General features: G+C 45.1%; 1 pseudogene; it reads left to right on the top strand.

Annotated features, from left to right (window-relative positions):
* Positions 1–8,598: 8,598 nt before the first annotated feature.
* Positions 8,599–10,643, top strand: LOC123516663 (annotated as a pseudogene).
* Positions 10,644–14,308: the final 3,665 nt, after the last annotated feature.

The following is a 14,308-nucleotide window of genomic DNA, read 5'->3' as shown; positions in this document are numbered from 1 at the left end:
TTTTGTGGCTAAATTCCCAAACTATGCTCCCATGTCTTCTATCCTTCCTTGTCACTTCAGATGAAGTTTCTGACTGACAGATTGTTGCTGTGGTAGAGTCCCTGTTCCTCAGAGTTTTATCTCGCCACTCACTCTCCTGATATTTGTCAAAGATCTTTACAAGCCAACTTCTTGTGCAGTCCTACTCTGATAATACCACTGGACCTATACCATATATATATATATATATATATATATATATATATATATATATATATATATATATATATATATATATATATATATATATATATATATATATATTTTTTTTTTTTTTTTTTTTTTTTTCCATACTGTAGAAGTCCAACCACATAGAAATTTCACAGGTCAAACTGGAAGTCATAAGACACCTGAGAATCTAAGACTTTTTATTTGATCAGAGTGAACTTAATCTCTAGCAAAATTTACTCAGCCTCTCAGCCACAAACTCTGTACAGGGGCCTCATCCATCTATATAATGGAGTATGCCTGATATATATATATATATATATATATATATATATATATATATATATATATATATATATATATATATAGAGAGAGAGAGAGAGAGAGAGAGAGAGAGAGAGAGAGAGAGAGAGAGAGAGAGAGAGAGAGAGAGAGAGAGAGAGAGAGAGTGAGAGAGAGAGAGTGAAGGCAGAGAGAGAGAGAGAGAGAGAGAGAGAGAGATGTTCAGTGTCCATGTCTCACAATCATAGAGTAAGACAGGGATCACCAGTGACTTGAAGATCCAAATCTTCATCTGTTTGCACAGGTACTGACAACACCAATCTTCATCCGTTTGCACAGGTACTGACAACACCAAAGACTTGTGTTGAGCGAGTCCATAATAATGTGTGCCAGGCCAATCCACCGTACAACTTCTTGGTTTGACCCATTGTCATTATGTACTACACTACCAAGGTATGTGAACTTTTCCGAGATCTCAACATCCTCACTCCACGCATGGACTTGCTTCATCCACTAAGCCTCCAAACATCTAAACCTTGGTCTTGGGCCAGGAAACCTGGAGTCCCAAGGGCTTTGCCTCCTTGTGCAGTGCCTCTAGAGCCATTACCAGAACCTTCAGTGACTCACAAAGATTACTGCATCATTGGCAAAAACAAGATCTGTAATCTCAGTATTGCCGACATGCTCTACAGTGACTTTAATCAACAACTCTGCCTAGTACCCAGTCCATGCAAGTGTTGAAAAGTGATTGAGCAAGCACACATCCCTGCTGCATTCCCATATTCACAGGAAAGAAGCTGGATACACCCCCTCCACACATCACAGTACTCACAGTCTCGGAGTAGAGGCCAATTAATAGACCAATAATCCTTGCAGGAATTCCAGAGGCACAGAAGATTCCAAAGTTTCTCTCGATGCACTGAATCGAACGTCTTCTTGAGATCAATTATAGGCAGCAAGCATCCTTTGTTGAAACTCGTATCGGCACTCCACCAGTATGCGAAGCGCTAGGATTTGGTCAGTTTTGTTCAGGTCTGGTGTTTCAGCAGGTGACTGCAGATATGCATCAACAGCAAATGGGCAGACACCTTGCCAGTGTTATACTGCAGTGGTTGTTGCAGTCCTGATGGTCCCCTTTCCCCTTCCAGATATAGATGACCAACCCCTTTTTCCAGTCAGGGGGAATGGTACCTGAATGCCACATAGCAGTCAAAACAGCATGCAACCCACAGAGCATAGCCTCACCCCCTGCTTTGAGCAGCTCTACACTGGTGTTATTAATGTCAGTGATCATGTGACATTAGAGATGCAAATGCAGGAGGAAGATGAGATAAGTTACAGAGAGGACTATAAAGGAGAAAAGGAGAGAGATTAAATTATGCAAGAATGGATTTTGAAAAATTAAGGAGTTATTTTGCTGATATTGAGTGGAGTAATATGTGCAGAAAGACTGTACAAGAGAAATATGATATATTCTTATAGAAATACAATGGAGTAAAAAAGTTTGTCCCTGTTTATAGAGTTCAGAAAAAAAATACATGCTTGGTACAATGCTAGATGTATACAAGCAAAAAAGGGCAAAGGATAAAGCATGGAAGAAACTCTTAAAGCAGGGAAATGACTAATAGTTGGCAGTACAAAGATACTAGAAATGAGTAAGTAGAGGAAGCAAGAAAGTTTGAGAAGGATGTAGTGAATAAAAGCAAGGATGAATCCAAACTTTTCTACAAGTTTAAAAATGGCAAAACAAAGAATAAGGAAACAATTGAAAAAAAAAATTAAAGAAGGGAAGACATACCAAACAGAGAAGGAAATATGTTAAATAATGAATGAGAGCTTCAAAACGGTATTCACTGCAGAAGATGATTTCACAGAACCTAATAGGACATTGGATTGCCAAGGATTACAGGAGATCGCAGTGCACAAACAGGATATTGGAAGATTACTGGATAAGTTGGAAGTCAAAAAAGCAATGGGGCCAGATGGTGTATCAAGCTGGGTGTTAAAAGAATGTAAAGAGCAATTACTGGATCCAATTTGGAAAATAATTAAAAGTTCATTTGAAGGGAAAGTTTCACTAGAGTGGAAGAGAGCCAACGTAATACCAATATTTAAAGGAAGAAAGGCAACTGAACCACTAAACTACAGACCAGTGTCACTTACAAGTGTCTTGGGGAAGTTATGGGAAATAATTATCAATGAAAAATGGGTTAAATTTCTAGAAGAGGAGCAAGTCATATCGAACATTCAATTTGAGTTCAGGACAGGGCGGTTATGTGTATCAAACTTGTTAAGCTTCTACTCGAGAATTATTGCAGGACTTGAAAACGGAGATGGATGGGTAGACACAGTATACCTGGACATTAAAAAGTCTTTTGATAAAGTCCCACACAAAAGACTTCTTTGGAAACTAGAGAACATAGGAGAACTGCGTGGAACCTTGCTCGAATGGACAAGAGATTTGAAGGATAGGGAAATGAGAACTGTAATTAGAGATACATACTCATTTTGGGGTAAAGTAACTAGCAGAGTGCCACAAGGGTCAGTGTTAGCCCTCATTATGTTTCAAGTTTATGTAAACGACATTCATATTGGGGAAAACAGTTATATAAATTTATTCGCTGATGATGCAAAGTTGCTAAGAGTTATCAAAACCAGAGAGGACTGTCTGCTGTTGCAGGAAGATATAAACAATATCTATGAATGGAGCAAGAAGTGGAAATTGGAGTTTAATGCCAAGAAATGCCACATAATGGGACTAGGAAAGAGTAAGAGAAGACCAGCATAGAACTATTTGATGGGGGAGGAGCAAATAATGAAGACTAAAGAGGAAAAAGATCTTGGAGTGATCATACAAGAAAATCTGAGCCCTAATAAACACATAAGCAAGATATTTGGACTATCATATAAGATGTTGACCAATGTAAGAGTGGCATTTCATAACATCAATAAATATATGATGAAAAAAATCATCACAAGCATGATAGGTCCAAGGCTGGAATATGCAGCAGTGGTGTGGTCTCCGAGCTCTAAAAAGGATACAAGAAAATTGGAAAGGATACAGAAGATTGCTACAAAGATGGTGCCGGAATTAAAGGACCTCACATATGAAGAACGACTGAAGGAAATGGGACTACCAACCTTACAAGATAGAAGAGAACGGGGGGACCTAATAACAATGTACAAGATAGTAAATTTAATGACATTGAAAAAATAGACAAAGACGACCTGGTGCTGTTGGTGGAAGATGGAAGGACAAGAGGACATGAAAAGATGATCAGGATAAGGCAGTGTGTGAAGGATATTGGAAAATACAGTTTTCCACACAGAACGGTGGAAAATTGGAATGCATTGGATAATGGAATTGTTACAGCACATGGTGTGCATAACCTTCTTTAAAAACTAGATAAATGGAGATATGAAGACAGGACACTATGAGCCCCGCTTGAACCCTATACAATACAACTGTATAAGTAAATGCAACTAGGTAAATACACACACACACACACACACACACAGTCCCTAAATTATAGACCAGTGTCACTGACCAGTGTTGTGGGAAAGATCTGTGAAATTGTAATTAAAGAAAATAGTTAGAATATCCGGCAGAAAATGAAATAATAAATAACTCCCAATTTGGTTTTAGAAAAGGAAGATCATGCATAACAAATTTACTAAGCATTTATACATGAACAATAGATGAAGTACAAGGAAGAAAATGAAAACCCCACATAATAGACATATCCTGATGAGGTGTGTGCATAGTGTGTTCTGTGCACCGATGGCACACACCGTCATTCAAGATCCAAACACCTTCATTCAAGCTGATAGTGTGCACTGGCAGACCCCCATTTTCTAACAGACAATGAACTGGATATTGAAGACATCTCCACAGCCATCAACAAACGGAAAATAAATTTTGCAGCTGGGCAATGTGGTTTTCCAGTGAAATTCCTAAAAGTTTATAAAGATGATGTTGACTGATGTTGATAAGAAACATATATCCCTGGCAAACAGACAACTACTAGCAGGATGGAAACTTGTGACAGTAATACCACATGCACAAAGGTGGGAGCAAAGGTCTGGTTAAAAATGAAAGGCCAGTAGCACTTATCTGGTCAAAGTCATTGAGAGAGGAGTTAGAGAAAGGCTCATAAAAATATAGAAACTGATGGCTTCAAGACAGGCAGCATGGTTTCTGAAAAGGTCGGTCCTGCCTGTCACAGCAGCTGATGCACCAAGAATTCATCATAGAAAAGATCACCAAGAGTGGAAATGTTGACATGGTCTGCCTATACACTTATGCAAAGGTCACCCACAACATTCTTCTCCATAAGCTGTGGAATCTAAGTGTCATGGGAAATGTTACCAAATGGTTGTGCAGCTTCTCTCAGAACCCAGTGAAGTGAAGAGTGCAATGCCACAGGATTCAGTGTTGGGTCCACTGTTGTACATTACAATGGCAGCAGGCACTGATAAGGGACTGCAGCACTGCAATGCAACCTCTTTCACTGAAGACACCAGAATCCAACGCCAGGTTTGACACAGAGGAAGGCCATACTTCAAGAGAACTTAAGACTCAACTAGACTGGTCGAGGCAAAACAATATGAAGCAAAACAAGGACAAATTTGATCTATCAAGATAGGGGATGAAGCAAAACATCAAGCTAAACACCAGCCAGGACTGGCCCAAGCCTCCATGGGGCCCTAAGTAAAATTGTATTTGGGGGTCCCCTAAGTAAATAAATAGGTAGGTAAATGTGTCATGTTTAATTATTTTTGGTTTAAAAAAAAAACCGGAACCGTCAGTGTTTGTTGTTGTTTTTCTGGGCAGGAAGCGCTGGTGCAGCGAAGCCTTATAGTCCGGTGGCTTAGCGAAAAAAAACGTGACACGCTAGATTAAAGCAACAAACTTTGTACACTGGTTGTTTGGGTCCATTAGAAGAATATTAGAAGATGGTGCCCAATCTGCAATACCCAGGAAAAAAATGGCTGCCCAAAGAGCATTTATGATCCTATATAAATACTACTTGATTGGATTTAAGGGTGATTTAGCACAATCTATGGGTGATTTAAGTACAAAGAAGCACTTAACATTACTTACAATTTATTTTTACAACTCCATATTGTCTCCATATCTTTGATCACATAGAAATAACTATTTATACATTGGCAAAAATAACAAATAGGCTACAATATATTTTTTATTGCTCTTGGGGGTCCCCTTGTGGCCTCGAGGCCCTAAGCCACCGCTTACTTCGCTTATGCGTCGGGCCGGCCCTGACGCCAACACAAGGCAAACCAGCAAAGCATTCTGCCAACCAGTTCAGTACGTGATGATGCCACTTTCGCAAACCACATCACAAACATCATGCATGTAGGAAAGATGGATGGATGGATCCTGAGAACTTTCAAGACACGAGACAGTAGGTACCATGTATGCTGCCCCTTTTGAAGTCCCTGGTACTGCCCTGAGTGGAATATTGTTGTCAGCTCTGGTCTGTTCACAAAGTTGAGGTCCTGTAGAAATCTTTCACCAGTAAGATTCAAAACGTCGGCTACCTCAGCTCCTGGGAGCTACTCAAAGAACTTACTCTTCTGCTTGCAAAGAAAAGAGCACTAGGTACCTGGAGGGCACTGTACTATACCTAATGTGGGCACAGAAATTAACCCACACACAAGAGGATGTTATGCTATGTAAAGAGGGTAGAAGCAACGTCTTGGAAAATAATGACTTGCATGCATAACTGCGTCTCAGGCAATCGGCCTCGTCTCTACAACGCTGTACCGGTCACCATCAGGAACCTGACAAGGGTCACACCTGACCTCTTCAAGAATAGGCTAGACAGATGGTTGACCACAATACCAGACGAGGCCGTAATACCAGCGGGATACTCCAGCTTAACCAGCAACTCACTCATTACTAGAGGCCCATGGTTGATGGCAAGGCTGAACTGCCACGCCACAGTTGAGGGCCACCTCAGCTGCGTCCATGTTAGGATGAAATTTTATAAAAGTAACAAAAGTAAATACAATGTGATAAAAAAAAAAAAAAAAAAAACCGGAAATTTACAGTATGGACGCTGTACAACATCACCCCATACACATTCACATCGACGCAATTTATTTTTTCTTAAATCCCTAACATTGGACAAAGTTCACTGACCATCACTTTTCTTCCCCAATATTACATGGAAAGACCTGATTTCACTATTACACCAATTCCCAAAAAGATCCTGACATATTTCTCGTCATGACACTATATATCACTAAGACCAATATATTATTTGTGTGTCCAAATGGGACTAGTGATTAATGAATGTAAAACAAAATTTCAAGCTAAAGGGAAGGTCTCTTGGCTGCCCACTGTAAATAACATTCCCATCCCTAGAGTTCACATACACAAGTACCTGGGTGTTCAGAAGAGCTTCAGGAAGTCTCTTCAAGCCGTCCACTATGTTCGAGACCTCTGTCTGCCACGGCTAGCACCACTTCAGCTGCTAGCCAACAGGGACCTGGGGGTGGGCATTCCAGTCCTAAGAATGTTCTATATATCTGTCATACGGTCCCTTATTGATTATGCCTCCCCTGTTTTAATACAGTTTAGTGCCACCCAACTCCGTCCCCTGGAGCTTGTACAGAATGAAGCCATGCAGATAATCTTGGGATGCCCCAGAACTGCACGGATTGAAGTCCTCAGAGCTGAACTGCACCTGCCGGGTATTATGTGCAGGGTACAGGAAATGACTTGTCGCACAATTAGTCGGATGCTATGCACGGGTTCTGACTCTCTAAAGGGATCACTGACCCCCCCCTGTATCATGTTCCTCGCACTCCTACAACACCATACCTCAGGAAGATCTTGGGAGTACTGACAAGTGTAGGTGTAACCAAGGCTTGTGTTAACGTTGTCACCGCTGCAACCCGCCTGGAACCCTCACCGTGTCAGTGTTGATATTCACTCACTGCATCAGCCCAAGAGGGACTGGCTCCCTCATGTGCTGCAAGACATGTTCATGACTAAATTGTCCAAGTACCCACACGTTCAAGCTATTCATGTTTATTGTGATGGGTCAGTCAATGGCAGCAGGTCTGGATGTGGGCTGTTCATACGTGACTACATCTCTGCCAGTCTCTACACTGACACTGAGGTTTCCAGGCGGCTCCCTGCACCCTTGTCTTCCACTAGAGCAGAACTGTATGCTGTACTGGAGGCGCTCCACATTGTGGCGCCTCTCCATAAGAATGTATATTTCTTTATTGACAGTCAGGCTGCATTGTACGCCCTTCAATCCATCTCCCCCATGGACTGTGATCTAGTTAATAAGAGTCTTGATCTCATCCACGCCCTAGAAGGTGCCGGTGCCATGGTCCATTTCATCTGGATATCCTCTCATGTGGGTTAATTGAAAAAGCAGACCACCTTGCTCAGTGTGCCCTACAAGATGACACAGTGGACCCTGGCACTGAGCACACTCTGGGTCATGTTAAGAGGAGTAGCATTAGTGATCAGTTGGAGCTTTGTTGCCATAGGGGCAGTAGCACTAGTCTTCACTATGCACGTGTCTCCCAGAGCTGTGCTTACACCTACGGGAGACACACTGCATCACATGACAGGGTGGCAATGAGGCTCAGATTAGGCTACAAATTCTTTTGGGAAGTCAGTGCTTCTCTTGGTGTGTGCTGTGTGCTACACCAAGGGGACACACTCTGCGTCACTATATCATGGAATGTCCTCTCATTGCTAAATTTAGGCCACAAGGTCAGTATGACTTGTATAGCCTCATTGACCATCTCCTAGACTCTGCCACCCTCAGGGATATACTCAGGGAATATCCTCAGTTTGCTCCCAGACTGTAGGATGTCTCAGGCAATAAGGTGTGCAATGTGTATTTATTTATTGAAATACTTGTATTCTGTCCAGAGTTATTTTTCAGGAATTGCAATGAAGAGAGATAAAACTTGCCCAGATTCTTGGAAACATAACTGTATGGCAGGAAAGGACTGGATGGCTGGATTTATGAAGAGAAGTTACAAAAGTTACGAAAAGCACAGAAAAAAATAGTTGTTGAGGATGAAAGTTCAGATGATGAAGTGGAAAACATATCAATGCATGGGGAATCAAGTGAATATGAAGAGGATTTTGCTGATGATCAGACAGATGATCAGTCAAGAAAAGACCCAGAGGATGAAGACTATGTTCTTATCAAATTGAAGCTTGAAAATTCAGAGAATAAATGGGTATTTTATGTTGGCCAAATAAAAGAAAGGATTAAGGATGAAGAAGAAACATGTTATGATGTTGATTTTTGACCGACAGTCTAAGAAGTTACCTGGAAGGTTCGTCAAACCAGCTAATGAGGATAGAGCAAAAGTCATGAAAATGAAATAGTTATGTGTCTGCCCAAACCTATCACTATGCCAAACCTATCACTACTGGTGGTACCAAGCGAGTGCAGTCAATGTTGAAGTTTCCTCTAAACTTGGAGGAATATAAATGTCACTAGATTTCTTTTATATAATTTCTTGAAGATTTAGTTGTCTTTAGCACTTACAATTATGTGATATGACTAGTCCAGTCAGGTAGGCAAGTGCGGCTTACATTATGAGTCATTCATACCAAGAAGAGTATTAGATTTATTTGTCTTAGCACTTATTATTTTGTGATACTTTAACCTTAAGTATACTTTGCCCATGGGGTGAACCATTTTAGAAAAAAATAATCTGCCAAATTTTCCACTATGAAAACAAGATATATCAAGGCCCATCCTCCTCCTTTGTTGTAATTATTTATTAATTCAACAATAAATGTATCAATCAATCCTTACCTTGTTAGCATACAACCAGCGGCACCAGAGCCACAAGATGGCGACCATGCAAACAGTGTCAGTCCTTGCCATAGCCGAGTTTCAGAGTGCAATATGTAACCTCCATGTAAACCATCTGTAGACGAATAAAACACACTATAGTGGGAAACGAGTACAACAGCAGGGTTTGATCACATTTTTGTTCACTCCCAGCCTGCACAGCCTCAAGAGGCAGAACGACTACATAAGGGGGAGGGGGGTGGTTCAGTGTTTCACTGTCGAATCAATTTCACTCATCTTTATATAGTAATCCCTGAATCGCACAGGACTTTGTGACCTCTCTTTTCCCCTCTCCTCCTTAAAACCTAAATTCTTGTATAAATAATGTCTACATCGTCTACACAAGGATAATAAAAAGAGCTCCTCTGCGATGCACATGCGACATACGCCAGTTTCCTCGGGGCAGCTGTTTTGGATATAGTGCTGCGTGCTGGTGGCTCATCCCCCACAGACCTCAGCGTAAACAAGTCCCAGACAGCAGAGAGTGAAAGGAGAGGTGAGCCTGTCCCGAAACGGGCCCCATGAAGCCACGATTCAGCTGCAAACATTTTCATCAAGGCGAATGTACCGGGTATCCCCATCCATGTATGGTTTTACTCCCAACAGCCCTATTATCATCAGTGATTCAGTAGCAAACATTTTCATCAAGGCGAATGTACCGGGTATCCCCATGTATGGTTTTACTCTCAACAGCCCTATTATCATCATCACATTATTATTATTATTATTAGCAGCAGTAGTAGCAGCAGTAGTACCAGCAGTAGTAGCAGTAGCAGCAGTAGCAGCAGCAGCAGCAGCAGCAGCAGCAGCAGCAGCAGCAGCAGTAGCAGCAGCAGCAGTAGCAGTAGCAGTAGCAGTAGCAGCAGCAGCAGCAGCAGCAGCAGCAGCAGCAGCAGCACCAGCAGCAGCAGCAGCAGCAGCAGCAGCAGCAGCACCAGCAGCAGCAGCAGCAGCAGCAGCAGCAGCAGCAGCAGCAGCAGCAGCAGTAGCAGCAGCAGCAGCAGCAGCAGCAGCAGCAGCAGCAGCACCAGCAGCAGCAGCAGCAGCAGCAGCAGCACAAGCAGCAGCAGCAGCAGCACAAGTACCAGCAGCAGCAGCACAAGCAGCAGCAGCAGCAGCACAAGTACCAGCAGCAGCAGCACAAGCACCAGCAGCAGCAGGTGCAGCAGCAGCACCAGCAGCAGCAGCAGCAGCAGCAGCACCACCAGCAGCAGCAGCACCAGCACCAGCAGCAGCACCAGCAGTGGTGGGCAGCAGCAGCAGCACCAGCAGCAGCAGCAGCACCAGCAGCAGCAGCACCACCACCAGCAGCAGCAGCAGCAGCACCACCAGCAGCAGCAGCAGCAGCAGCACCACCACCACCACCAGCAGCAGCAGCACCAGCAGCAGCAGCAGCAGCAGCAGAGCACCAGCAGCAGCAGCAGCAGCAGCACCAGCAGCAGCAGCAGCAGCAGCACCAGCACCACCAGCAGCAGCAGGAGCAGCAGCAGCACCAGCAGGAGCAGCAGCAGCACCAGCAGCAGGAGCAGCAGCAGCAGCACCAGCAGGAGCAGCAGCAGCAGCACCAGTAGCAGGAGCAGCAGCAGCACCAGCAGCAGCAGCACCAGCAACAGCAGCACCAGTAGCAGCAGCAGCACCAGCACAGCAGCAGCAGCAGCACCAGCAACAGCAGTAGCAGCACCAGCAGCAGCAGCAGCAGTAGCACCAGTAGTAGCAGCAGCAGTAGCACACAGCAGCAGCAGCAGCAGCAACCAGCAGCAGTCCAGCAGTCTCACCAGTTCAGCAGCAGCAGCAGCAGTAGCATGTATAGCAAAACAGCAGCACCAGCAGCGGCAGCAGCAGCAGCAGCAGCAGTGCAGCAGCAGCAGCAGCGGCAACAGCGGCAGCATAGCAGCAGCAGCAGCAGTAGCAGCAATGGCAGCAGCAGTAGCAGCAGCAGCAGCAGCAGCAGCAGCAGCAGCAGCAGCAGCAGCAGCAGCAGCATAGCAGTAGCAGCATAGCAGCAGTAACAGTAGCAGCAGCAAGTCAGTACAGCAGTAACAGTAGCAGTAGTAGTAGTAGCAGTAGTAGCAGTAGTAGTAATAGTAGTAATAGTAGTAATGCAGTAGTAGTAATGTAGTAGTAGTAGTATAGTAGTAGTAGTTAGTATACAGTAGTAGCAGTATATATATATTATATATACTATTTTTTTTTTTACATTACAAGGGCACTGGCCAAGGGCAAACACAGTGTTGGAAAAAAAAAAATCCCGCTGGTTGCCAGGCCCTGTTAAGAAAAGTAGAAAGAGAAACAAAAATCTAAAAGGAGGGTCCAGTTAACGTAAGAGGTGTCTTGACACTCCTCTTTGAAAGAGTTTAAGTCATAGGCAGGTGGAAATACAGACACAGGTAGAGAGTTCCAGAGTTTACCAGTGTAGGGAATGAAGGAGTGAAGATACTGGTTAACTCTTGCATTAGGAAGATGGACAGAATAGGGATGAGAAGAAGTAGAGAGTCTTGTGCAGCGAGGCCGCAGGAGGGGGAAGGCATGCAGTTAGCAAGTTCAGAAGAGCAGACAGCATGAAAACAGCGGTAGAAGACAGATAAAGATGCAACATTGCGGCGGTGACTTAAAGAATCAAGACAGTCAGTTAGAGGAGAAGAGTTGATAAGACGAAAAGCTTTAGATTCCACCTTGTTTAGTAAAGCTGTGTGTGGATCCCCCAGACATGAGAGCCATACTCCATACACGGGCGGATAAGGCCCTTGTACAGAGCAAGCAGCTGGGAGGGAGAGAAAATGGACGAAGACGCCATAGGACACCTAACTTCTTGGAAGCTGATTTAGCAAGAGTAGAGATGTGAAATTTCCAGTTTAGATTTTTAGTGAAGGATAGACCGAGTGTGTTTAATGTAGAGGAGAGGGAAGTTGAGTGTTATTGAAGAAGAGAGGATAGTTGTCTGGAAGGTTATGTCGAGTAGATAGTTGTAGAAATTGAGTTTTTGAGGCATTGAACAAAACCAGGTTTTCTCTGCCCCAATCAGAAACAAGTGAAAGATCAGAAGTTAGGCGTCCTATAGCATCTCGCCTTGAGTCATTTAATTGTTGTTGGGTTGGGCGTCTGTTGAACGCTGTTGAATAATGCAGGGTGGTATCATCAGCATAGGAGTGGATAGGGCATTGAGTCAGATTTAGGAGATCATTGATGAATAATAGAAAGAGAGTGGGTGATAGGACAGAACCCTGTGGAACACCACTGTTGATAGTTTTAGGGAAGAACAGTGACCGTCTACTACAGCAGCAATAGAACGATCGGAAAGGAAACTGGAGATGAAGGTACAGAGAGAAGGATAGAATCCGTAGGAGGGTAGTTTAGAAATTAAAGATTTGTGCCAGACTCTATCGAAGGCTTTCGATATGTCAAGGCCGACAGCAAAGGTTTCACCGAAGTCCCTAAAAGAGGATGACCAAGATTCAGTTAGGAAAGTAAGAAGATCACCAGTAGATCTGCCTTTACGGAAACCATACTGGCAATCAGAGAGAAGGTTGTGAGCTGATAGATGCCTCATTATCTTCCTATTAAGGATAGACTCAAAGGCTTTAGAAAGGCAGGAAATCAAAGCTATAGGGCGGTAGTTAGAAGGATTGGAGTGGTCACCTTTTAGGGACAGGTTGAATGTGAGCAAACCATACATACCACCATAGTAGTAGTAGTTAGCATTATAGCAGCAGTTAGCAGTAACAGCAGCAGCATTACAGTAGCAGCAGCAGCAGCAGTATAGCAGCAGCAGCAGCAGCAGCAGCAGCAGCAGCAGCAGCAGCAGCAGCAGCAGCAGCAGCAGCAGCAGCATAAGCAGCAGCACAGCAGCAACAGCAGCAGTAGCAGCAGCAACAGCAGCAGCAGCAGCAGCAGCAGCAGCAGCAGCACATAGCAGCAGTAGCAACATAGCATAGCAGTAGCAGCAGCAGCAGCAGCAGCAGCAGCAGCAGCAGCAGTGGTGGTGGTGGTGGCAGTGCCCAGTGGTGGCAGTGGTGGCAGCACAGTGCGGCAGCAGTGGCGGCGGTGCCCAGTGGTGGCAGTGGTGGTGCCTGTGTGAGGCAGTGGTGGCAGTGTCTGTGCAGGTGGCAGTGGCAGTGGTGTCAGGTGGCAGGTGGCGGTGGTGTTTCAGCAGTGGCAGTGGTGGTGGCATTTCCCAGTGCAGTGGCAGTGGTGGTGGCAGCAGGCAGGTGGTGCGGTGCAGTGGCGGTGCTCCAGCGTAGCAGTGGCAGTGGTGGTGGTGCGTGTTAGTGTGCGTGTGCATGCAGTGGTGGCAGTGGTGGTGCAGTGTCAGTGTGGTGGGTGGTGGTGGTGGTGTGTGGTGGCAGTGGCAGTGGTGGTGGTGGTGTGGTGTGTGTGGCAGCAGTGGTGGTGGTGGTGTGTGTGTGGTGGTGTGGTGGTGTGTGTGGTGGTGGTGGTGGTGGTGGTGGTGTGTGGTGGTGGTGGTGTGTGGTGGTGGTGGTGGTGTGGTGGTGTGTGTGTGTGGTGGTGGTGGTGGTGGTGCCCAGTGTGTGGCAGTGTGTGGTGGTGTTTGTGGTGGTGGCAGGTGGTGGTGGTGGTGGTGGTGGTGGTGGTGGTGGTGGTGGTGGTGGTGGTGGTGGTGCAGTGGTGGTGGTGGTGGTGTGTGTGTGGTGGTGGTGGTGTGGTGGCGGCAGTGGTGGTGGTGTGTGTGTGGCAGTGGTGGTGGTGGTGGTGGTGGTGGTGGTGGTGGCAGTGGTGGTGGCAGTGGTGGTGGTGTGTGGTGGTGGCAGCAGGTGGTGGTGGTGTGGTGGTGGTGGTGGTGGTGGTGGTGTGGTGTGGCGTGTGGTGGTGGTGGTGGTGGTGGTGTGTGTGGTAGTGGTGGTGGTGCTGGTGTGGTGGTGGTGGTGGTGGTGGCGGTGGTGTGGTGGTGGTGTGTGGTGGTGGTGTGGTGTGGGTGGTGGTGGTGGTGTGTGTGT

This window comes from Portunus trituberculatus, chromosome 41 (genome assembly GCF_017591435.1).
Source record: "Portunus trituberculatus isolate SZX2019 chromosome 41, ASM1759143v1, whole genome shotgun sequence".
In the NCBI taxonomy this organism is placed as follows: Eukaryota; Metazoa; Arthropoda; class Malacostraca; order Decapoda; family Portunidae; genus Portunus; species Portunus trituberculatus.
The sequence above is the reverse complement of the archived record's forward strand: the minus strand, read 5'-3'. Positions and strand labels throughout refer to the sequence as shown.